This window comes from Scophthalmus maximus, chromosome 13 (assembly GCF_022379125.1).
Source record: "Scophthalmus maximus strain ysfricsl-2021 chromosome 13, ASM2237912v1, whole genome shotgun sequence".
Taxonomy (NCBI): Eukaryota; Metazoa; Chordata; class Actinopteri; order Pleuronectiformes; family Scophthalmidae; genus Scophthalmus; species Scophthalmus maximus.
Window position 1 is genome coordinate 3,289,922 of NC_061527.1, and position 23,201 is coordinate 3,313,122.

The following is a 23,201-nucleotide window of genomic DNA, read 5'->3' on the forward strand; positions in this document are numbered from 1 at the left end:
TGCCAGTTCAATTGTAGTGCCAGAAAAACAAACATATAATGCAATACAGTTTCAATGCTGTGTATTATACAAACGTTCAAACTGCACAAAAGAAGACTGTTCCCCAACCCCTGAGTCACATTTAGTCTTTATACATTAAGTCTTTCCAACGGGCGTTATGATATAACGTAGGTCCGTTTTTAAGTCGCCCAGAAATCAACAAGAGTGGTACCTCCTGTCCGGTTAATTGCAGCTATGTTGTGTGCGCCGGCTCTACCGGTGTTACCTCAACTTCCCGGAAGACGAGCGGCGGCGGCGGCGGCGGCGGCGGCAGCGGCAGACTCCCCGTGACCGGACGGAGGGTCGGGGGGTGACGATGTGGATATAACCTGGATCCGGTAACGCTGGAAAGGGGGCGGCGGAACCTGACGTACAACGAGCGGACTGGGCGAGGCGGTGCCAGGTAAGACACAAGCTAGCGACACCGGGACGGGCTGACTACTTCCTGGGTGTGTGAGTTCGCGCCATTTTCCCTTTAAAAATTTAAAAAAAAAAAAATCCGGCCAGTCATCAGACTCGGAGGGGCTGCGTCATCAGGGGGGCGTGTCCTTACGTAGGGCAGCTCGCCACAAACGTTTGTTTGCCCGCGAAAACTTATTATAGGAAATGATTAGTGTTGTTGTTGTTGTTGTTGTTGTTGTTTTTGTTGTTGCTGTTGTTGTTGCTGTTGCTGTTGCTGCTGCTGCTGCTGCTGCTGCTGCTGCTCCCTGTATTAGCTGCAGAGTTTCCTTAGAGACCAAACAGATCTGTGATGATTCATTTTGTTTGTTGGTTGCTAAGCTGCCATCTTAAGAATCAACCTTCACTCTGAAAACTGAAGCGGACTATTTATGATATTCACCCGAGGGCTTTCTCTTCAATGTATTTTTGATATTTTCTCATTTTCTTTGCACAATGAGCCATTTAAAAAAAGCGTGACATGTGGTAGAAAATATTTAGAGGTTTGTCCGTAACAATATAACTCATCTCCTCTTTTATATATATATATCATTTTTTTCCTTCCTTCAATCTTCTGTTGCCCCTGACTGATTTACAGTGCAGAAAAAACGTAGAAAAATTACTGAATTTTTTCAAGGAAATATTTTGGTCGTTTCTCTCACTGCCGTAGACAGACTGATTGAAGTAAAAAAAAAAAAAAAAAAAAAAAGTATTTTCTTGTGTTGATCAATGGGTGATGAACAAAGTGAGCACAGCAGCTCCCGTGGGGAAAAAACACATGTAGTCCTACTTTAGAAGGTAAGAAAGAGAAAGTTGGCTGCAGTGGCCATTGGATATAAATATTTTTTTTTCCTGTCTGTGACTTTCATTCACCCTCAGTCAGATGATTAGTCAAATATTTGCACAGATCTGCACTGCAATTGCATTTTTTTTACTGCTCGGTTGTCACCGACACATTCCCTCGCTCTGCCTTTCCTCTGACTTTGTCAAGTCATTATCACAGTGACTCAAGGCCACCTAGTGAAAATGCCACCTCCGCGCTATAAACCCTCTGTCGATACAGTGCATAACAGCAGCAGGTGTGGAGTAATGGAGAGCACAATTCAAACACCGCTGCACAGTGTTACCGATAATGTTGGCGGAAAACTGAACATGTTTCCACGATGTCATAGTATGATTGGAGTTGAATCATCTTTAAAGCTACAGTGTGTAATATTTAGAAGAACGTATAATCACCTGCAACAAAGAACCAATGTTTTTTCGTCAACTTTGAATGAGCTAAATAAAGTTACCCGACCTCCGTGTGAGTCTCCATGTTTGCTACGTCGTGTTGAATACGGTTGTTGCAAAAAAAATGTCCAGAATACAGCGGATTGGGAATTAGCGGTGCACCACCATAAAGTGTCCCTGTCCGGTGCTCAGTTGGTTGCGGTTTGCAACTTTAGCACCAGATGCTGCCAGAAATTTGTAAAAATTTCACACTGGGGCTTTAAGTTTATAAGGAACCAGGCTGTTAATTCCGTGACGTGAAAATATCTTCTTTAAAGTGGAAATAGACGACTGAAACTTTTTATTATGATGTAAAAACTGATTGCACAATGTAATGGCGATAGAAGCTCATGTTGGTTCCCTATAGGCCCCTTGCTTTCACCATATTACTCTCTTGGCCAATGGGATGCAGATTCGTGGGAAAAAGACGACTCGATTTACGGCACAAAGAAACTGCGTCACCCATTGTGCTCGCCAAAACAAAGAAGAGACGTGGTCTTCTCCCGCTATCCATCCTGAGTGATTTAAATACCGACGGTGGAACCGCCAAATTGACAAAAACATCTGAACCTGGCAAGAGAAAAAGAATCCTGTTGACGAAGTTACAAAAGCAGAGTGATAGAAAAAGGGATAAAAACAACATTGAACCTTGAACCAGTGTTCACTCCGTGGAGAGAGCTCCCGGGACCTGAGAGGCCTTGAAAGCGACGTGTAATTTGCCTTCTTCTTTCTACTAAACCAGTAAGTGACACATCCACCACAATGGTACTGGACGTTAAACTCAAGGTCAATTTGTTCAAATTGGGATTTATTTTATGTTTTTTTTTCTGCTTTGGACAGTAGCCAGGCTACTGGCATTGAGTTAGCCAGGATGCTAACGCTGCAGTTAGTTAACGCTATGAGCCAGAAAACAAAGTAGGAGCTTCAGTGTAGAAACTTCTTTCTTCTCCTTCGTTATCTGTTGACACCTTCCTCAGGAGCTCTGTGGAAAAGTACCCACGTCCTTACCGACGTCTCGCTACTGCTACGTGTTTACGACAGTGACCAAACAGTACACCACCTGGAACCACAAGGGGGAACATAAGTTGTCTGTTGCCTGTTTCAAACAAGCCTAATTGTCCAAAATATGCCACACCACTCCAGTTGTGCTTTATTTTATTGTTCTGCATTAATAATTGACTAGTTCCTGTGTGGCGCAGTGTAGTATGTTCTGTTCATTTCACTGGAGATCAGAAGACATAGTTCTCTTTTAATCAAAAACTTTTAAAAGTCTCATTATATCAAGTGGCGAAAGAAAAAAACGATCCCAGTAATCTTGGCAGTTCAGTCAATGGCTCGTATTACCTCCAACCTCACTGACTCTCTCTGGGAAACCCTGTCAGATCAATTAATCATGTAATGATACGTGATTACCTCCACCAAGGAGGTTATTGAATTGATGATGTTTGTTTGCGGGCTTACTCAAATGTTATGGGTGGATTTCCATGAATTAACAAAAAGAAAAAAAATCAAAGACCAGTCTCAGCCATGGTACTGTAATAAAATTTTGGGAGGGATCCGGATCTGAATCCAGAAATTCTTCACCATTGCAAGGGGGGGATTGCTCAGTCTTGGCAGAGAGTCTGCGTTCTCTCAGTTTTTTTAAAAACATATATAATGTCAAAATTAGGGCTGTAACAGTTAATCGATTAATCGATTAGTAAATCGACTACTGAATTAATCAAAAAACTATTTTGATAATCGATTCATCGGTTCAAGTAGTTTTTATGGAAAAAAATGACAAAATTCTCTGATTTCAGCTTCTTGAATGTGAACATTTCCTGGTTTCTTTGCGCTTCTGTGACAGTAAACTGAATATCTTTGTTTTTTTGGGAGAAAACATCATCTTGGGGTTTGGGAAACAGGTTTATGACATTCTATGGACCGATGAACTAATCGAGCGAGCGAGAAAATAATCGGCAGACTAATCGATAATGAAAATAATCGTTAGTTGCAGCTCTAGTTGAAATAATGTAAAAAACAAAAACATTCCCAGCTAACACATATCAACAAGCTCACACCCTGTCTGTGTCTTTCGAGAGGGTGGAAGGAAAAAAAAAGAGAAGAAGAAGCACAGAGGGTGACACTCTACCGGGACGCACCGTGTAAGGTCGTTTGCAGACAGCTGTAATGCCAATCTTAAACAATGACAGATAATCCTTGATTAAGCCTCTGCCTATGAGGCGAGGCTGGATGTGACGGCACAGGAGTGCGAGATCATTTGCATCGATTATGTCACACTCTTGTTATAGAGAGCCGGTCCCCGGGAATTAACTTCGGTTCCGGAACCCCATAATCATTTTTAACCATCCTGCTGAAAATGAAGGGGAAAGAGTGATCGATATGACTTGGACTGATTCCCCCGTGGGGGTCGCTCCGCTTCTTATCTCCTCCTCCCCAACAGCATTGACAGATGAATTCGACAAGAGGGGCACTGTCTGCCTCGCCGAGGATAGAACGGCTAAACCATATGTGGCCTTGCTTGCATGGTTTCAGCAGTGTTGATGAATATATCACAGTGTGTTCAGTCAAAAGGAACCGATGCTCGTCCTCCTTTTTCTTTTCCTCCTTTCTTTTTTTAATACAGAATCTATGCTTTGGTGAGATATGTTCCCCTGGAGCTGGGTGCAATGACCCACGTCCTGCCGTATTTTCAGAAGCAGACTTGGGCCTCTGTTAATTTCAAATGCATTTATTCAATCTAATCTGCGTTGTTGTAGAAACTTCCTGCACAACAGATTTCAAAAGGAGAACCCAACAACAAAAGCGTGAGGAGAAAATCCACATCTTAGATCATACTATCAAATTAAATGTAGGAGTAAATAATAAATCAAGAGCCACAAGAAGTCGCTCTCTAAAGTAAGTCGGCATGCACCAGAACCTAAATAAAAGCCAGTGTTAGTTTTATCGCCCCTGCTGTTATAGATAGAAAGACAGATAGAAGAACTACTACTCTGAAAAATTCAAAAGTCTGTCAGCAGCAATACACCCATGAAATTTGAAGATGATGGGATGAGGAGTTGTTGAGAAAACCAAGTAAAGGCAGAGATTTTTCTTATTTCTTATTTATTTATTAGCCTTGGCCTTTTTAAGCGAAGGCACCTGGTTGGTGACACAGTTTGTTTTCCTCAGGATTGATTAAGTGCGGTGCATAGGTTAACAAGATTCCACTGTGGGAAATGATGAAGGACACTTATTAATATCACAGCATGTGCAGGCCCCCGGGGAGGAGGAGGGGGGGAGGAAAAAAAAAGGGCACTCTTTTGTTTTTCCAAGCCGCCTGCCATCCTGCCGTGTCAGTGTGGATGGCTTATTTACCACACGTCCCTCAGGTTCTGTGACATTTTCGCACAGAACATGTCTGAGATGGGGGGGGGGGGGGATTTATTACGGGAAACGCCGGGGTTAGCTGCGATCCATAATGTCCACTGCGTTTCCCGCTGCAGCGGAGGCGTGGAGCGGCTCGTTCTCCATTTGTTTAGCTGTCACCGCCGCCGCTGTTGATTTGATGTGAAAATGTCGCTTGACAGCAATGACATTGTCAACTGGACAGGAATAACAAAACAAACTATTTGAATTTATTTATGTTTTTGAATAGACTACATCCAATGACATTATTAGCATTTCAGCCCTATCCCAATATATTGACAGAAATCATTTTACATTATAGGTTTCGGTGAAACGGTGAGGCCTATAGGCCAAGGTATGTCATTATAGTGCGGATAAAATGTATGCTTTTTGGTCAGGGGGTTTCTGATGACGCACTGTCATAAGGTGATATGAAAATATTGTCCCCAGGGACATGAGTGTTTTTCTTTCCATTGACCCGATGGAATGGAAACCTCGCTCATAAATCACATCTCGATGGGAAGCAGATATTTCATGGGTTAGATGCTGCAGGCATAATATAATATATTACACTTAAACTTTGACTGCTTTGTGAATGTTCTTACGATATTATTATTTATTTTGTTGAGGGGTAAAAAAATGTCTTAAAGCTTTGTTAGTGCATCTCGGGCCACTAGAGGGCAATGAAACAATAACACAATCTACAAGACACAAAACCTACACATGTCGCTGTGGCTTGTAAATTTGCTCTGATTAATATGCTAGCAAGCACTTGGCTATACTTTCATATCCAACACACACACATTAGCATTCATTTTCGAAGCTGTATTTCTGGCCACCTGCCAAATGGAATCCCAATATTTGCTCTCGTTTTTATGTCCGGTTTGACCACCAATTATTAAATGGATTTTTAGCGTGTTGGACGCTCGGCTGTGTTCACCAGCTGCTTGTTAACTTTGTCCGTCTGCCTCGTTTTGCTGATCGAAGGTTGATCAGTGCCGTGGGAGACAGAACCACATTGTAAATGCATGTGAAGCAAATCAATGACATAAAGTGGCAGCAAAATCCCATACCGCCGCAAATGTGTTTGTCGCAAATGAGTGACATCAGTCATTCGTCCCATGATCATTTCAGAAATAGATTTATTTTTTAAGTGCAGGACAGGTTTTAATGAAAATATATCACAATGCATGAAGCAACCCTGATGTTACAATGTCATATTTTCTTCACTAATCACAGATCTGCACTTTGCAATTGCTCGTTTTGTTCACTGCCCACGGATTATTTTAGGGTTAAAAGTAGTATTTGTGGTTATTATAGTGGGAAAGAAACAGCAGCAGGAAAAATAATGTTCTGCCTGTTATAGTTAAAAAAAAAGGATAATCTGGAGTGACAGTATTTCACCTTAAATGTCAATTACAAATAATTTCTTTTGTCTTTTCATTAACTCTCAACATTTCAACTGTTACAACAATGATGTCATGTTCTATTGTTTTTCTAGAGTTCCACGCGCACACACACACACACACATATAGATATATACAGTATATAATATATAATACGTTTTTGGCTAGCCCACCTTGCTCTGTGTTGCATACAATGATGAGATGATGACAATTTAATTACAAAAGTTATTTCCCCCCACTGTATAGATTAGCTTTCAATTGTTTTAATTGGCCTCCCAAATGACAATTTATTCCTTATTATTTTCCCGCGGAGTTAATTAGAGTAATGAGGAACGTTGGCATTTTCATTTTTTTCTTTCAACAACGGGGCCGACAACTGTGCTCGGGCAGAGAACCAGTGCTTTCGCTGAAATGTGTTGATGGCTGGATTGCGCGCACTGGACCGACTGGCAAGCGAGCAGACGGAATTTCAAGAGAAGTGAAGACGGAACGAAAGAGAAGGAGAAGAGGAGGAGGTGGGGATGAGCAAAATAATCACTGGGAGAGGAATGTGCTATCCACGGGGGCTACTGCTAATTGCCTCGCTCACGAGGTTGTGGGATGTATTAGTCGGCTACTGGATTTGGATCCAGCTCCGGCGCCTCAGGGGTGTTGGCATCTCGGCTCACCAGACGACAGCTCAGTTTGACATGGACTTTTTTTCTTCCTCCGAGCCATTGCAGCCTGCCTCCCCCAGAGGTCCCCCCCCCACCCTCATCAGAAGTGGCCTTGCTGTGATGGATTGGCATCCTGTGAGTGTCAAACTGCTTTATGGCTCTTTAATGAGGCGATCAAGCACAGGGAGCCTCCACTGCCGCTATTGGTGCTTAAATAGGAAATCAAAACAGGTGAAGTTTCATTATAGCGGCTGCGGTTAGCATCTGTTTTTAGTGGCCAGACGTCTCCCACGTAAAAATCAAACACAGTCGTGCACGCAAATTTTCAGTGAGAGTGAAAACTTGAGTGTTTCCATATTTCCTTTGGCCTCAGGTTATGTGTTCATAATTGTGTAATGTATATTCAATTCTCCAAGGCATTCGTGGGAATGCAATTCTTTCTGATTTCTAATGACATTTTGTGGGATTAAAATTCTATGAAAGTAATCTCACATCTCACACAGGCACCATCTCATCTCTTTCCATTCACATAAAAGGTCCGTATTGTATATGTTCATATGTATTGCATAAATGAATCATAAGGCATAGCATGCATATGCAGAAAGCAGATGTCTTCCCAGCTTCAAAATTGCATTATTTTTGGGGAATTACATCATTAGTGAAACGCCACAGAACAGCAGCAGATCGCTTCATTAAATAATAATGTTACACCTCAGAACAATCTGTTGGTTTAATGTATTCTGCACTGACAGAACACCCACCCACACAAACACACACACACACACACATCTACCCTTTATCAAACACATCTGTCTGCACACACACAAACACACACTCAAAAGGGGGAGCAAAGTGAACCCTGTTGACAAAGAAATACTCCAATTATGCATAAAAGAAGACACAGAGGCAAGCAATTACTCGCACTGTGCCAGCTGTCACAACAGTAATATGGCTGTGCATATGCTATACACCATCAATCAAGAAACTGCCACATGTTTGCCTCGACACAGAGCTGTGGACTGGTGATGGGTGAAACTAATCGACCCTAACAAAATTACTCAAAACTTGAAAGCAAAAAAAAAAAATAATAATTGGTCTGTTTTATTGCAAACAACGAAATCTCACTAGAATGTACATTAGTAGTTTAAAAAATATTAATTTCCTTTTCATGTGAGGGTTGTTCATTCCAACTAAGTTGGCTACCAGCATCGTATAAATGACAAGTCAAAAGTTGGTGAACCGAGCATGAACCCCGAAATGCTCATTATTGTATTTTTGGAAACACACATATTGTAAACAATATTATTCCTCCTGCAAAAAAACAATATCACAAGCAGTAAACTGGCCAACCGCATTTTCACCTAATGATCATATTCTGAGGCTGGCTACAATAAAAAGTCAGGAAAGGAAATTTGTTTTGGTCGAGTGTGAACAAGTAAATTTACACTTCACCTGAAATTTATAGTACTTTAAAACTGCTGTTAATTACTCACTTCTTGTGATTGACCACATGTGCACATCTTTCGTCCCTATTTTCACTAAATTGATTATCGTCCCCTGACGAATAACTTAAATATTAAATATTTTAAACCCTTTGTTGTTTTGTTTAGTAGCTTTACCCGACTACATTTCATCTATATGCCCTGTACATTTGGCAGAATGTACAATAAAGTGGCCCGCATAGTTGTTGTCTTGAAACTGACTAGAGCATTATGGATATTGTATTCGAACTTATACAGTGTTCAAAAATTACGTTACGTTACTCATGCGAGTTATCGCTGCAAGGATAATTTGTGCTTACCTCAGATAATCACAACCCGGAAACATTTGCCTGTTCTTCCTCCCATTTTCTCATCTGAACAAAAATGCAGAGTTTCTCTGGAAATACTTGGCGCTCATCTTACATATGTGTATCATGAATTGCTTGTAAATAGAGTGAATTTCATTCAGCTTTAACACTCAGAAAATCATTTTAATTCTGGAACAAAAACCTGCTCCCAAACGGATCAGACAGACGAAGGCCATTATGAGTATTAGGTTGAATAAACGATGTGGTGTTGACGTAAAACTCTCTGTGTATTCCTTAAACACAATATATTCCTGGGTCTCCCTCTGAGGCTTTGACTGATTTGCTGGTTTTTGCTTTTTATGTTGGAATCATCAAATTGAACCTCTGAAGATGCAGTCCGGTCTATATCATGCTTTACTAAAGTCATTATAGGTCCAAGATCTCAGTATATGAAATAGTAACTTGAGATACACTCCAGCACCATCATCCGTTAAGATTTGTTTTAGTGTCTGATCTACTGCACATCTGAGGTTCAGTACCGGGGCTGAAAATAGGTCCTGTTTCCTTCATCTGGGGAGTAAAACAGAGAAGGGTCTGCAGGTCAGGGAGATGGATGTACAGCATGCGCAGCACGTTGGATGTTCACCTGAGAGACTTGAGCTTTTTTATTTTTTATTTTCAACTCATTTCTAGCCATAGCCATGTTTCATTCTTTATGATATGATGTTTATATTTTACTGAAACTAAGCGCCAACATTTAATAACCATGTTGTTATCTTTCCCTAATAAGATAAGATAAGATATCCCTTTGTTCATTCCCCACAACGAGGACATTTGGGGATTACAGCAGCAAAGTGGACAGCAGAATATAGATTTTTTTTTTAAAGCAAAAGGTATGTACAAAATATAACCTATAAAATATAAATACTATATACAGGGCAGCAGCAATAATTGCACATGGAGAATATATATAAATACTACAGTGTCAATGGCAGTAGTTTATTTGCATATGACCATAATTGTCATGGGCTGATATTGTGGAAAATGAATATTCAAGTAGAACATTCAAACAAGCTGTAATCCAACGTTTGGCAGAATCCATTGTTAACATTCTGCCTGGCGATAAGGCTACTGTACATGATAATTCTCCATATGTGTAGCACAAGAGTGTCATTGTTAACCCTTTACTTTCATTGAAAGTTCTGGGTGGATTCCCTTTCAGTTGAACATCGCTTTACATGCAGAGCCAAACACATAACCTCCTCACATCAGCGCCACAGTGACTCTGACCCACAGTCACTCTGCGGAATAGCCTCCCCAGCAAGTGGTAATGAAGTGAAGTGGAAAGTGGATTTGAAATTAATCATATCCTTCGGCCTATCGTGATGAAACAAATTCAATCTCCCCCAAAAAAAGCAGGCAAGCAAGCAGTGCCTGCACCTTTGCACCTAAACTCTGCTTCATCTTAACTTTTTAAGCATCGTGATCGCTATTCTTCTGTGTTTTAGATTCCAAATCCCTCTGTGTGGCCGCCAGGGACTGCCTGTCGGAGGCAGCAGGCTACGTTAAAAAAGGTCCTCTGGACAAGGATTTCTTTCAGCGCAGTGCATTGTCCAGTCAAATCTGAATTTAAAAAGAAGATTTCAACAGATCAAAATAAAGAGGTACACTGACTATAAATGTTATACTGGCTAAAAACAAGGAACAGTCAGTTACAAGCAATTATTTTTTTTTACTATTACTATTAGATTTAATTATTGACCCTGGAAATAAATATTTTCAGCACTTTCAGTTTCACTTTGGCCAGCGGATGGAATTAGCTCTTCTGTCAGGGGGATGGCTGAGGTGTTTTCATGAGATTTCAGTAGTTGCTTTTATACACGCCCATCTGTTCTCATGTTATCCACTAATGGGGGCCACAAGAAGTTTTTTGGCAAACCCCTATATATTGCCTTATTATTTATATAGTATTAAAAAGTTCTCTACTGTTTATAGTCTTTTCTTTTCCTCTTTGGAAATTGAAACTTGGAAAAGCTAATGCATAGATCCATATCTATTGTTGGTCATTAGTTTGTAAAGTTAGTTGAGTAATTGATTTAGGAAACTGCTCCTTTTCCATTTCAGTATCAATAGGAAAGAAAATTAAATTATCTAATAATAAGGTATGAGTTTCAAAACCAAATTTGAACTATTTAATTGGTTTATTGCATATACCTTTTAATATAGCCAAAAGCTATTTGGACTAATGATTCTGTTACATTACGTCTGATATGGGGCAGTTATGGCGGCGCTGCAATATTTTATGCAAGTTAAATTCTGTATATTGGACAATGGCTCTGCAGCGCTCTGTTATTACTGAGATGAGCCCTCCAACTTAGCTCATTTCCATCCAAATGTCATCTTTGATTAATCACCTCACTGAGAGCCCTCCACCATCTCATGCATCTGCCAAGACCCAGCACACAATACACCGGTGGACTGTCAAACAGGTCCGCATTACAGTGTGGCTTACAGTACAGCGAGGATATTGGACCAATGTCACCAGAGTTTCATCAAATTAAATCACTCCTGCAAAGATATCATAGGAATCTGGAGGTCTAAATTGAATTAGTCGAAGATATTTCCTCACATTGATTGACATTTCTGTCATATGTCATGTTCCCCAAAAAGATTTTGATTGTTTTTCAATCAAAATACAAATTGAAAATGAAAGTTATCTCGAGTTAGATTCCCGATGGCTCTGGTGAAAGTGCCGCGGCTGGGGAGATCTTGACAGTTAAATGCAAAACTGGTGGGAGTAAAGTCAATAAGTTTTATTAAATGAATTCTTATACAAGCTTCCATAATGATTTCATTAAGCAGAATGAATTGCATGCAAAATTCCATACACCATTATTTTTAGAAATAAAGCGATAAACATTAAGTGAGGTATATGGAGACACTTAATCTGTCAATCAAAAGTGATTTGTTTGTAAATGACCTGCCTTATTATGATTGCATTTTATTACTGATGACTGATATAGAGATTATAATCACCCCATTATGCAGCAATGATGTTTATTTATGAAATATAATCAGATTTTGATAAAGAAAAAGTTATTAAAAAACTTTACGGAAAGTTGTTCAGGCTTAGAAACTTCTGAAATATGTTTATACGATGGAAGTCGGGGAGCCTGAGAGACCTCAGAACCTTTATGTTTGATTTATTACAAATAAATATAGTTATACTAAATCATGTCTGTCGGATTCAAGTTTTAATTGTTTGATTTTCATTTTAAAAACCATTAACCATGAGTTCTGTTGACAAATACTAAATGGGATAGTTACTCAACAATTCTTATTGAACCTTGATACCTTTATCTGTAATTTTATTACGGTAATGGTATTTCCTCTAGTCTTAATTGAAGAGAAAAAAAAGGGTAAACTTTAACAAATATTCCAGCAACATCTTTGTGTAAGCCACCTGAGTCATATGGATGATGATGGAGATCATGTCTCTGGATATAGCTGAATACATTTTTTTCCTCAAGGCTCAAAGTAACACTGATTTATAAACTGAAAATTCCCAGTGGGAACAGCAGTGATTTTCGTCTAAAAAATATGAGTTGTTATCCTGTAAAAAAACTTTTTTTGTTGTTATTGTGCTAAGTTAACAGACGTAGAGAATTTGTTGGATAAACTCAAAGCTTAAATTTAAGAAATTAGTCTAACTCAATATTTCCCTGAAGTAAACACATCTTTAACACCTCTTCCGTTGTCCCCATCTCAACTCCGAGCCTCTCACTTTTTCTTAAGCTAGAATCGGCTGTTGCACATGGACATGAATTGGAATTAGGAGGTAACTCAAGGTGAATAGCTCAATTCAGCTCAACTTCAAGTTGGTAGTAAAATTGCCTCTCTTTTATTTTATACAACTGCAAACATGAGTTTTAATTATAAATGAGATTCTGTCAGTTTCGAATTAAATGATGTACCTCTCATCTTCAGCAAAATCTCTCTGGAGCATCCTGCATCTCCCCTGGTCATTCTCGTCAGATGCGCACTGGTAATATTAAATAGTAAACACATAGTGTTGTAATCAAGGCTTGAATTGTAAAGCCAATTATTTCGACTAACAGATTGTGCAACAGAGTAGAAGCTGATCAAGAAATTCTCCTGGCAATTTCCTGGATTGCTTTTCTTTCTTCAAATTACTGAAGATGTCAGCCACACAAGATGGAGTACACAAAATTGAAACTCAATGCAACTAAATCAAAGTGGGAAAAGAAGAGAGATTTCATCAGTGTATTAACAGTACCCTAAAAAAAGTGTTGGAATTGCCAGTTCCTTTTTTAAAATTTTTTATTACACTGTAGACATTTGGGTTGGGTATGAAATGATCTTTTATTGGTGTTTGCATCCAGATGTGTTAAACAACTTCTGTAACAAACCTCCCCACTTTTAGGTCAGCAAAAGGAGCAGAGAGTCTTGAAGTGACCTGAGGTAAACAACGTTTAATATTGGGTTGCATCACTCTTGCTTGCATCTAACCTGCAACCCACTGATATGACTGAGCTATTGCAGTCTTTGTTTGCGATACCTTTCCAGCCTTTTACCGCCGCCTCGTTTAGTTGATGATCGTGTCGTGGCTTTTTGTGAGGAGGTGAAATGCTGCGCTATTAGGTTGATGTCCACTGATTGACTTGGCCACTCGCAAACCTTCCAATTCCAAATGTGATTTGGGGTCATTGTCTTGCTGCATGATGATGTTCGTCTGGATTAGTTTGGATATATTCCTCTGTAAATTCATTCTGCTGCTAGCATTTTTCATCGTCAATAAAAATGTGTGCATCTGTTCGAGAAGCAGCTATGCACGCCCCAGAGTCATGATGTTGTATGTTTTGGATCATGAGCTGGTCCTTGAAATTGTCCACAGTTTGGCCTTTATATCAACTGCTGTTGATGTATAAATTTCACAAAGTCCACAAGCAGTTGAAGCCTTCATGTTGAAATTTTGTTGACTTTGGAATGTCAACATCTAAAATGGAACACATCTGCCCTGGTCACGTGAAGAAATACGCTGAAGATTTCCCAGAACCTACAGTAAATGCAGATCATATCAAGACGTAAAGAAAAGCACATATGATCCACTTCACTGTGTGGATTGCTGTAGATGAAAGCATTATAAAGCAGGTCACTCCCTCTTTTTTTTTACTACAAGGATTGCAAAAGGATTAAGCTCATATTTCGTTTGAAATGTATTGCTCGGGCTTATGGCGCGGATATGAAGGACGAGGTCCTGAACCAAACCACCAACATACAGAATCTTCTCCTGATCTGCAGTGTCACTTATTCCAACCCCAAGGATGTCGGCAAAATGAATGAAGGATTCGTGGCAGAAACATCCATCAGACAACTCAGGCACAGGTGAAATGACAGAAAGGCCTTTTTTTCAACTCTCCTTGCTAAACTCCTACTTGAGGCACCAGTGAACCACCTGCTGGTAAAAGATACGCAGTCTCTTGACCCCGGGCTGACGGTTTCCACGACACTGTCAGTGGAAAGGTGTGTGGAGAAGATGAAAGGAATCTGTTAGATAGGCTGGTTGCTGCAATCTTGAAAGGATTCGGAGAATTTCTCAATGTTGCTGCATCATCAAGTCTGAAAAATCTTGATATGCGGTTCCAAGAAACCATTATGCACAGTTTGACTGAATTGGCAAGTCACTGTGGAGAATATGGAAGCGCTTTCGACAGCATAGGGGCAGTTGGTGGCCTTGAATCAGATATCTGAAGCCCTTGGTGATGGTAGCTTTCTGAAGTACAAGACAAAGGTGTCATATCTTGACAGACAGGAGAAAGGAAAAAGAAAGGAAATCAAAAGCTGACAGGAGGAAGAACCTGCCAGATTAAAGAACTGAAGCAGAAAAAAAGAAAAACAACTTGTGTCCAACATTCCTCATCTTGACTAGTCTGCTGATGAATTTGCAGAGAAGACAGAGGTAACACGAAATATGACATTCATCATTAAATCAAATAGCCTGCGGCACACAGCAAAAAAAATAAAACATTAGAAAAAAACCTGTCCGATTTTGACATCAAGGGGAATTTTTAAAAAAATGAACAACCTGGGTGTTCAAGCTATGATGGTTAGTGTAATATCGTTTTATTTTCTTAAGGCTGTCATGTGAAGGGCATATCTATCAGAGTTAAATAATACATTGTGGAGCTCAACATTTCCTCTTTTGTAAGTGTGAGCATTGCCGTGTTTAACACTTAATCAAACATAAACAGAAAGCTAGTAAACTAAACTATGTTTGAACATTCATATCATGCCCTTTTTTGAGTTGATATCACATTTTTAATTGCACATTAGCGAGGCAGTTCAGTTTGTGACACAAAGCCTGTGAAGGTAAATCTGTAATTTAGAGCATGTGTGTTGTTTGAGGGTATTTAAAGTAAATATGAAAATAAGCCACAATTAGAGAATGAAAATGTTTGCCTTTTTATTTTGCATAGAATAATTAATTCAAGAACATCTCTGTTAATATTCTTAAAGGTTGTGAATGGCCACATGTTAATGTTATGAGTTCATGAAAAGTCATTAAAATTGTTAGAAATTTAGCATTTAGCCAGAACCTGTTGATTACCCAACATGGCTGGTGTGTGTGATTTGGGACACCTGATGTGGTCGCTGCGGGTGGTTCATCACATCAGCAGCTTTCTCACACAATTAATCAGAACTTTTGTCTTTTGTGTATAATTGTCGTGACGTAAAATACTTGAGAAGTACTTAAATAAGAGGGAAATTACAGCTTTTTCAAAAAACTTCCTCCCCTGCATTTTGGTTTATCCTTTTGCACAGAAATGCAGTCTTCACAGGTCAAAAACAAGAGGAGAAGCCCAACAGTCATTTCATAGTTACACATCCAGATGTAAATATAAAAAGAATAAAAATTCTGAACTCTTGTCTCACATTAATCTTTTGATCTCAAACCCAGATTTCTTCAGTGTACAACACAAACAGTGGAGTTGGCCTCGATGTTCCTATTGTTTTCAAGGGGATTGTTTATATATAAATATATATATATATAGGAGCAGAGAATTGATAGTCGGGTATGTTTCTGCATTAACAATTAGTTTATCGCTTATGATAAAAGACTATTGAAAACTCAGTCCCATTGAGTAAGTGGTTCATTTATTCCTCTTCTACACAGGCACCTAATATATAGCAGTGAATATATATCAAAATATTTCACAGATATGTGACCTGAGACGCCGGCGTTTCTGTGGGCATGTGTGCTTTCATGATAGTGCATTAATAAAAAACCAAAGATGTTTTATCTCCAAAGTAACAATGTGAGTTGCAAGTAATTCCTTTTCTGAATGCAAGAAAAAGTAAGGAACCCAAGATGCCCTTTCCCTGACATGATGTATTTGAATGATTTCTGAACGCATCTTTTTCTGCTGAAGACCAAAGTCTGCCTTTCAAAACATACTGAACTCAGAATATCAATAAAAGAAGGGGCATCTCTATTCAAAACAGAAAAAGACAGTGCCATTTCCATCAACTTGCTACACAGAGGAATCCAAGCACTGAGAGAACAAACACTTTTGAGAGTACTAAAAGAACATGATGCTGTGTGACTGCGTATTCTGCGTCCTCTCGGCACAGAAAGTCCCCAAGAACATCAGAACCTCTCGGAGGCCCAGATCAATCAAGCTCATCAAAGTGCCCAAATGTTTGACACATCCCCATCCAGCCGTACTTCTCCGACTGTGTTGCGTCTGAGTGGCATGTAAATGTTTAAAGCCCTCACATCTTAAATATCTGCGGCAGATGCCACTTTATAATTTGAGGATGTTGTTTAACTTCTCGGTTTGCTTCTCATTAAGACTCCTCTGGAAGAAGCTCGGGGAGCGGTCGGTCAGCATCAAAGCCTGATCGGACTCAGTGGATGGATCAATGAAAATGATCCACATTAAGGAACATTTCATCAGCCTCATGGGTTGTATCAATTCACTCAAGTCACATTAAATGACATAGTTTCAGTTAAATGACAATACACTGTACATGTTTAAAGAGAAGATGTGAACAAGTGGACACTCATAACATTTTGAAATACTTCTGACTGCTGACACTCAATGATGGATGATTGCCCCTGATTTGACAAGACACATTTTGACATCCTTGTAGTACATACTATTTCTAGTACCAGAAGAAATACTTTGCAGCTCTTTGTTAGATACTGTAATTGTGTGATTGTGTATTCCCACCACTTTGCATCTCTACTTCTTAATTCTCAGTTTAATAATATATTTCTGTTGTCTTTTCTTCTAGTGTTAATCTTGACAAAGCCAAATTTAGTTTCTTGAAAAATAATGATAATAATAATGGCTAATTGCAATGCTGGTTAGCAACTGAAACACCACGGAGGAAACAAGAGAGGAGTGAAACAAAGGTTTGTGCTCAATAAAGCGGATCCTGATTGCTAAACAGGGAATATTTTGTTTCCATTAGCAACTACATTCCAGAGAAACTAGCATGATGTTTGGAGCTCCACAAGGTTCAAAGTCTATGACTTCTCTCGTTCAACCAATGCTTACACAAGGTAGAATTATGCAAATGAACAATAATGCATATGAAGACTATGCCGATGACACTCAATTATACATTGTTTTGTCAAAAAGTAATGCTGAGCTCATAATAACTGACTGAATCTGTTCATTGTTAGGTAGTGTGAGCCATCAGTTAACGTTGTCTCATAGTATATTGTCTTTTCTTTAACACTCAATGACTGGTTTCTTTATTTATACTAGCCTGGGTATCCTGGAATTAAATGGTATGGAGGAGCTGTTGCTGGTGTGTTGTTGTTTTCATTCTGTATTTCAATTTCAGTTTATTCTTTAAAAAGCGGAAAGCACTTTGTTGCCACAGACACATTTTAGCCGACTAAACTGACCTCAGGTGTACACTGTGTTTTTCAGTTTTCTTTACACTGTCGTCTTTCACTTCCACCCGCTTGCACATACAAAACGATTCTGAGGTGAGTGATTGGATGTTTCTTTGTGCAATGTACCGTGGGAGTTCTTGATATCTATCCTAACATTTTTTTAAGTACATAAACATATACCTTTGACTCAAATATTTTCTAATACGGTTTTAAATCATTTGTACTGAAGTTTCATAAAGATCCAAGGTCGAAAAGTGTTGAAACTGTGAATCACATAACTTTGTCTGTAGGAAAGAGGAAGGGGACTGTAACTTGGGGGTTGTGGCTCAGAAGGTTAGTGGCTCGATGGCTTCTCTAGTTGACATGTCGGCACAAAGTGTCCTTATAGGCAAGACACTGAACCCCAAATTGCCCCTGATTAGTGTTTGAATGCTGTGTACTGTACTGTTCTCATGTTATCCTCCTGAATGCAACATGATCATAAATTACATTCTCTAAGAGCCCAGCAGAAGACATAACTGATGGAACTCATCCTCCATTCATTGTTAATAACTCTTCAAGGCATGTTTAAAACTAAAGAAAAAAAACATGGATTATTCATTAATTGTCAGTGGAATTGAATTTGTTTTCCCATGTTTTCTTTTTTCTTATGAAAATTTAAAATAGTCATAACACTACTTTTAGAAGTTATTTTGTTTTACATTACAACACAAACCTTGGGTCTCCCTTCATCTGGTTTCCATATTGTCTCTTGTGCATTTTTTATAGCTGAAGGGGGGGAAAGGGACAAAAGAACAAAATTTGAATTTTCCCATGAGCAACAGTGCAGCAAGAATCCACAGTTACAAGCAAGTGTGTCTATAAGAAAATGGGATTTCTGTGTTGGCTGCATCTGTACTGTCAGCCCTTGAAAAAGCATCAATAATCATGTTCTTATTTTTATGGCATGTGTTTGGAGGTTTTTTGTTTGTGTGTGTGTGTGCATGCGTGTCGACTCTCCTCTCAGAAAAGACCAGCGAAAGCTGTGGGATATGCTGCAATCAGTAATTGCACATTTCAGTGATATAGAGTGACATGGGAAACATCTTCCTGCGGTGTGCACACCGGTGTGCACAGGCTCGGATAACCATGTCCTGCCAAAATCCTACAGAAAGATGGATTTTTCACGGTGGTACGTGTACATACATCATGCTGTATGTGTTCTGACTCCAAAATAATAAAATAATAAATCATTCCCTACAACTGTATTCTCCTTGGAGACACGCAGCACTTGGGTGATCTCTTTCTGTGCATACGCTCTCAGCCACTGCTGAAAGCACAACTGGCGGTTATAACACTGGTCATCAGGAATAGCTGAACGAGAGACTGAAGCACAATACTTGTATTACAATGACAGCTGAAAGGCAAGATTGAATATAGACAATGGGTTTTTCTTTCTTTTTTAAAAATCTTTTAAAATTAAATATGATATCTTGAATCCCTTTTCGTCATCATTGACTTGTATCATGCTTTTGTTTCATTGCTAGAAACTTCTCAATCTTTCTCAAAAAGACAGCAAGGTAAAGACGGTGCGTTTAACTGAGAGTCCTTATGTGGGGTGAAACAGCGTGATGTCTGTGTAGGGGGGAGAATAACAACAACAACAACAGAATTTGTGTTGGTGTAGATGGATTTATTGTACTGTACAAAATGTGCCTCTGCTAAAAACATCTGGTCCCAAATATGCGATAAAATTCTCCCAGGTTTCTATAACCATGAGGATTACTTTTCCTTCACTGTTTCCGTCTGTCTTTTCTTTATTTGTGGTTGTAAAGTTTTACTCGCCAACTTCACATCTGAGATCAGGACAAGCAGCTAAGTTGTGAGAACATTAAGAAATACGAGTGCTCATTAGAAACATTACAACTTTGAAATGATTTGTTCATCTGATTTTTTCCCAACTTCCTGGTTAAACTTTTGGTCATAAGGCAATGACCAAAAGTACACAGAATTTTCATATATTTCAATATATTAACTTTTAATTAGGTGCAGTTTAAGTGGTTTCAGTCCAGCTTTGGTGCACAAAGAAGTATTTTCCTTGAAACACAGAAGACACGAGGTGAGGCCACCAACTTTCATTCCTTCTCTATCACTCTGCGAGGCCATGAGAGCTATGCTGGCAGCAAGGGGTGAGGGGCAGAAAGTCACTGTGTGGCAACCAATCACATCAGCCATTCTCTGTGCTTATTAAAAAAAAATATCTACCAAATAATGTATTTTTTTCCCCCATCCTCTTCTATTCCTCATTGAGCAGATGAAGCTTTAAAATATGAAAATAATAAAACACGACCGTGATCGTTGTCCTTGGGGATGGTGATGAATCGTCTTACAGGGGAGGGGTGGCTGACCCGACCACATGGTGCCAGGCCAACAACCTTTCTCTCAACGGGGGTAAGACAAAAAGAATCACCTCACCCGTCAACCTCCCGAGCAACAGAGGCACTCAGGCGCCCGCTGCACATGTCCGCATCACACGTCGAGACAGCGAGCAGCTGAAGCCAATGTAGAAGTGCCCGAAGCCTGTATCGTCTGAAATCACCAGCAGAGGGCGACTCCATTTCTATAGAAGTCTATGAGAAAGTAACACTACTTCTCGCTTAATTTATAACATCAGTAAACATTTTCCTGAGGGGTTTATGGTTCAATCGCTAGTTTTTTTCAGTACAGCATGATTTTCATTTTGTAAATGATAGTCTATCATTTAGCAGTAGGTCCAGTTTCAATAACACCAACATGGCGTTGGTCAAAATGTGAAACCTGAGGCTTTAAAGCGGCAGTTCAAAAACCAACGGGTGACGTCACGCTGAGTTGCCACTTGGGTTGGACTAAAATCTGCTCCAGAGAACTGTTTGTTCCACCACTACGACCTTAAAACGCAATTTATCTTAAAACTTGTCAGTTTTTATCTCAGCCCCAACACCCCCGCTCCACTCCTCTAACTGCGGCTGAAGGATTTCTTCAGAATTTCTTCACGTGACAAACAAAGGACTCGAACTGAAGACTCCACTACTCTCTGGCGTTCAAACACCACCTTGACCGAATGTCACAGATTCCCAGCAAAGCTGCAGTTAAAAGTTCAAATCAATGAGTCTTATTTATAAGGTTTATTGATCTCCAGGATTTGCAGAAAAAGCCAAATTGTTCGTGAAACATGATATCCACATAAAGGGCGGGTAAGAAGTTTTGAGTGGGATTTGTCAACAAGTGTTGCAGTGAAAATTCACAGAAATACCACAGAGGAGATTGCACATATGCTGCGCTCCACTGAGCAAGTGGACGACACAAGCTTAAATTGTCCTAATCCTTGAGTTATTCACTGACATACCCGCAACCTCACCTTGGATGTGCCAGAGAAAGAAGCAAGCTAGCACTTGTGAGAAAAAAAACCTAAAAAAATAAGCCCTGCCATCTTCAAAATGCCAACACAAGACAGTGATAATCAAAAATGCAATATCCTTCCAACTATGCATCGGTGTCTTCATTAAGGCAAACAAATACCAGTGATAATGGAACTGACTGACGAGCCAGATCTGTGTGATGTCACTGCGACGTCCCCCGTGGTGTGATTTGGCCCAGGCTCTTTACCACACATGAGCAAAAACGCTCCTGGCCGACGTGGCTTTCTCCCACATAAAAGCCTCAACAAGGCCAGTGCTGTTTGCTCATTATGGGGGAAAATAATTTTTAAAAAGGCCAGAGGGCACAAATGGAGCACAGCATTAGTTCAGGCAGCCCACAAAGTCGAGCTCGGCTGCGATCCAGTATGTCAGCTGGCAGCGGCAGATCTGTATGCCAGCCCACACCGGCTGATGTTTCAGCTGTTCCCACCCTCTATGCATTCAATTGACAACGCTCTTTTTGTGGGCTCTATTTAAGCTGCTTTAACCTGCCTACTCTTCTGGCTTCCACTGCGAGCCACTTCGCAACCCGCCTCCACTTCCATTACCTCCCTTTTCACGCTGTGTCCGACCTAATCAACGTCATGTGTTGTCACTGATGCATTGACGTCTTCAGCTGCAGCTCCCCCTGCCTCTCATTCTATGAAGGCTCGTGGAAGGGTAGGGACTTGTGCTCTCCCTGCCTACGGCTTTTCCACTTGTACACATATGGGCATGAAGGGAGGTCCCAGAACAGAGTCGTACCACCAAATATATCTGCAATTATTGAAATAAATTTTCACAAAATTTATCCTGATGGAATTGCAGATATTGCAGATAAAGTAAGAAGTGCTTTTGTTTTACTTTTCTGTACTTTACTTATATTTATCACAGGTTGATTTGAATTTACCTTTTTTTTCCCAATTCGTACTAGTGTGCAATTGCAATCAGAGCAGTAGGAGAAAAATCAACTCGCAACTGTCTGTCAGTGGTCTACAGTAAATTACTGTCTGGTGTGCGTGAGAACAAAACTGAGACTGAAAGGAAATAAAGCGAGTACGAAATTACACATTGAACAAGCAACAACATTTTTAAGAATTCTAAACAAAAAAATCACAGGCGTTAAATGACTTCCCTTTCTTACATATCACTGAGCTCCAGGAAAGCGATGGAAATGATCTTGTTATTGTTTCCAGCAGCGGAAAAAAATATCCTCCCAGCTGAGCGGAGAATAGGTCGGAGCCCTGAGAGAGAGATTGAATCTCAATTGCTCCAATCTTAGCATTAGATAACAGAAGAGGCCCCCCCCCCCCCTCCGACTGCCGATGTGCCACGTGGCTCCACATCTCGGCACAAATCGCAGGAGCGGTAATGAGAGGGGCCACAGGTTTGCTGTTCATTATTTAGGCCTTTTTCAAAATGTTGCCCTTTCGAATGCCTTCTACCGGAGCAGTCACCCCTCCAAAACAGCACCAGAAGGCCTCGAGGGCCTCTCAATCAGCCATGGGTGTTTGTGAGGGTTAATCTGTGTTGTTCATGGCAATGCGAGGAGAGGGGTGGCGTCTCCCCTGATCCCCTCCATGTGCTGGTAGCTGCTTCCTAACAGGCAACAAACACCCCGTGGCACATCTTGTTTACGTAGCCCTGCGGTGGGACTCTTGTTTGTCGCGCTCGTGTCATGGACAAAGAGATAACCTCAAACCAACAAGGAGTTTAATTGCTTACCCCCTGTGCTGGCACGATCAGAGGAGGAGGACTCCATCTGAAAGCACATTGTAATGACTGTAAATAGCTAAACATGCACTGGAGATATTTTTCAAGTAAAAAGGATGTCAACTGATTCTATTTTGTGTAAGACGAAGATGTAAT

General features: G+C 40.0%; 1 protein-coding gene across 1 annotated transcript in view; it reads left to right on the top strand.

Annotated features, from left to right (window-relative positions):
- Positions 1 to 249: 249 nt before the first annotated feature.
- Positions 250 to 23,201, top strand: part of LOC118318631 (regulator of G-protein signaling 21-like) — a 132,883-nt gene continuing 109,931 nt past the window's right edge. The window contains exon 1 of the mRNA XM_035648469.2: positions 250 to 442. The gene's annotated coding sequence lies outside the window, so the exon portion shown is untranslated. The remainder of the gene's footprint in view (positions 443 to 23,201) is intronic.